Here is a 3987-nt window from a genome sequence, read left to right on the forward strand (position 1 = left end):
AAGCATAAACACCAAATAATGCACCACAAGTAGGATAATTTCATTGCATAATTATTGACTTTCGTGCTTGCATAGGGAATCACAAACCTTAACACCAATATTCTTACTAAAGCATAATTACTCATCAACATGACTCACATATCACATCATCATATCTCAATACTATTACTAAGAATAAAGTATATTTTGCCCAATGATCTTTACGAAAGTTTTTATTATATCCTTCTTGGATATCTATCACTTTGGAACTAATTTTCATATGATGCTTTTGATAAGCTCAAACAAATATAAGTGAAGATCATGAGCATAATTATTTTTCTTTCTCTCAACTTAATTTAAGTGAAGCAAGAGAGAATTTCTTTGAAAATTTTACTAACTCTCAAATAAATCTAAGTGAATCAAGAGAGGAATTCTTCAAAAATACTAAAGCACACCGTGCTCAAAATGATATAAGTGAAGCATAGAGAGAAATTCTAACAAGTCATGACATAAATTTGGTTCTCTCAAATAGGTGTGTCCAGCAAGGAATCAAGACTTAAAACACAAAATAAAACAAGCAAAGACTCATATCATACAAGACGCTCCAAGCAAAACACATAGTATGTGACGAATAAAAATATAGCTTCGAGTAAAATAGCGATGGTCGTTAGAAGAAAGAGGGGATGCCACTTGGGGGCATCCCCAAGCTTAGTTGTTTGCTCGTTTTTTTATAATAGCTTGGGATACCGGGGCATCCCCAAGCTTAGGCTCTTCTTACTCCTTATTCCTTCATCCATCGTAAGATAACCCAAAACTTGAAAAATTCAATCACACAAAACTCAACAAAATCTTCGTGAGATCCGTTAGTGTAAGAAAAATAAATCAATAATATAAGTATTGTATCAAACCAATTCATATTTTATTTTTTGCATTATATATACTGTATACCAACTTTTCTATGGCAAAAACTCATCAAAGAAAACCATAGAGCCATCAAAGTAAGCACACAACGCAAAGAAAATAGAATCTGTCAAAACAGAACAGTGTGTAGCAATCTGATTTGTTCGAATACTTCTGGAACTTCAAAAATTCTAAAAAATCAGGACGGCCTGGGTAATTTGTATATTAATCTACTGCAAAAACAATTGGTATTTTATCACGCTCCAACAAGCGCTATCGTTTTATGCCCCTAGCTAGGCATAATATTTCAACGATGCTCACACAACAGATAATAATTCAAACACAAAGTGAGCATCATTACACATGTGACAAACACATTTAGCAATGACGAGATTTATTGCATTTTAGTACTCGAAAGGATGGAGAATTCAATACTAAACTGCCTGAATCAACCTGAATCAAAAAATGATTTCTCAAATTTTAGTATAGAAAGCAGATCGAAAACCCCTATTTAATTAGTTCTTTCGAGTCACTCGCTGAAGAGGGAAAGAAAGATCAGGGGAAGAAGCGGGGTAGAGGAATTGGTCAACTCATCAGGCTCATGACCTGAAGACTGCAGGTTCGAATCCTGTCCCCGCCTTATCACACATCAAACAGATACCCAGGATCCGAGTCCTGATCACCTATTTTTTAATCCCTATTGTTTTGGAAAGTGTTGCTGTGTCAAATCAAGATTATGTGGGTGTTCAGCTTATTAAGCAATTCGTTCGTCCTCAATAGCTCAGTTCGGTAGAGCGATCGGCTGTTAACTGATTGGTCGTAGGTTCGAATCCTGCTTGGGGAGATTTGATTCATTCTTTAATGTAAGAATAAAGAATGGAATTAAAGGGCTTGCTTTGACCCTTAGGAGTAGAGTAGGTAACCCGTTTGCTACCCTTATTTCCATTTCACGGCAGGGGGTGGCCACTATTTTCCGTGCTAGATGTGTTATTCTCAAGATGAGTGTTTATTCACTTGTCATTGCACGAGAGTACGACAAAGGTATTAGGGATGCCCAATCCCGAAATGAAAAAGAAATTTACTTTCACTACAAAAAAAATACACTTCCGTGATGATACGTGCTTGTCACAGTAGGTCACGTTTTCTGTCATGCATGTACATCCATGACAAATTTATGACGGAATGAAGATAGTCATACCTGTGCTGTCGTAGAAGTGTTCCATGACATTACCAAAATTATCATCATGGAAGTGTCCACTTCCATGACAATAAATCGCGCGTCACAGAAGTGCTTTCATCAAGGGTGACCGACACGTGGCATCCACCGTAACGGAACGCCGTTAAGCTATCGGGGTCCGGTTTTGGATCCGATAACCCATTAACAGCCCGGACCAATGAGGATTTTCCACGTGTAAAATCATCATTGGCCGGAGGAAACACGTGTTGCCTCACCGTTGGGACAGATGTCGTCCACTCATTGGACAGGAGGCGCCTATGATAGGTCGACACGTGGCACGGCCCAATAGTGGCCCATTCTGGTGAAAAAGGCCGGCCTAGTAAAAATTAGCAGGCCGGCCCATATAAGGCCTACTTGTGTCAGGTCCATTTAAGCCCACGGCCCATATGAGATGTGCCAATTCGGCCCGTCAACGGCCCATTAAAGATTTGACACCATTGCAGCCCATCGTCAGTTCGAGCCCGTTAACAGCCCGCTATATATTTGGGCTCAATATCGGCCCGATGAGATTTCATCCTGTTAACGACCCATTCAGTGGATGGGCCAACTTTCACGATGTACATCTTTCGGCCTTTTAGCGACCCATTTAAATGTTGGGCTAATTTTCGGCCCGGTGTGTCTTTCAGCCTGTTGACGGCCCATAAATCAGTTGGGCCATTTGTAGTCGGACCTGAGTTTCGGCCTTTTAGCGACCCATTTAAGTGTTGGGCCAATTTCCGGCCCGGTGTGTCTTTCAACCTGGTGACGGCCCATATATCTGTTGGGCCATTTGTAGTCGGACCTGAGTTTTGGTCTTTTAGCGACCCATTTAAGTGTTGGGCCAATTCTCGGCCCTGTGTGCCTTTCAGCCTGTTAACGGACCATAAATGAGTTGGGCCATTTGTAGTCGGACCTAAGTTTTGGCCTTTTAACGGCCCATGCCCTTCATGGTCCAATACCATCCCGGTTTCTCTTTCGGCCTGCTAAAGGCCCACAACACAGTTGGGCCATTTACAATACGACCTGACTTTCGGCCTCTTAGCGGCCCATGCTCTTCATGGTCCAATACAAGCCCGCTGTCTCTTTCGGCCTGCTAAAGGCCCACAGTATAGTTGGTCCATAGGTAGCCCAAACTTAATAACGGACTGTTAACGGCCCGTGAAATCAATTGGGCCCACCTGTTGCCCGCTTCGATGTCGGCTTGTTAACGACTCGGGAGTTAAGAGGGCCGACCATTAACTTTCGGCCTGGTAACGGCGCATTAACTTAATGGGCCCACTAAAGTTCGTACATGTCTTTAGGCCAAATTAGATAATTTGAGCCCATTACGACGAGCAATTATGCACAGGACCAAAACCGATCAAGCAAAGGTATGGCATACAGGAAAAAAGGTTGCACATCCAGCATATTACAGGAAATTACATCCACTGGGCAATCAAAGATTGATGCCAGTGCAAATAAATGAATAGAACCTAACGATCTACAACGTCACAATCTGCAACCTCAGCACGGATGACACCCATAAGCATGTGGGCAAGTTCTTGCTGCTTTGCTACACTGTCTCTGAAAACATTGATCAGTTGTTGTGTCGCATGACTCTGCACCTCTGATTCCTCCACCATTTCCATCATTCTTTCACCCATTAATTGGTTCACAAACATACATTTTTTTTCTGTTGCATTCGAGACAAAGGATACTGAACAGATTCAGATGGCGATTTTGGCAGGCTTGTATTATTGATAGTGGAGAGTGTCTCGACCACTGCATCATAACATAAATTAGGAGGGGAACCAAACAGATTAATCATGAGTTATTGGCATATTACCTGGCCTAGATTTATTGGAAAGAAACAATGGGGTTGCCTTGCTGTTTTCAGAGTTTGTCTTCTTACC

General features: G+C 41.5%; 1 non-coding gene across 1 annotated transcript; it reads left to right on the top strand.

Moving 5' to 3' along the window:
* Positions 1 to 1445: 1445 nt before the first annotated feature.
* On the top strand, positions 1446 to 1519 carry TRNAM-CAU (transfer RNA methionine (anticodon CAU)). The gene has a single exon. It is a non-coding gene; the product is annotated as a tRNA-Met (tRNA).
* The last annotated feature ends 2468 nt before the right edge of the window (positions 1520 to 3987 follow it).

This window comes from Aegilops tauschii, chromosome 2 (genome assembly GCF_002575655.3).
Source record: "Aegilops tauschii subsp. strangulata cultivar AL8/78 chromosome 2, Aet v6.0, whole genome shotgun sequence".
Lineage (NCBI taxonomy): Eukaryota > Viridiplantae > Streptophyta > Magnoliopsida > Poales > Poaceae > Aegilops > Aegilops tauschii.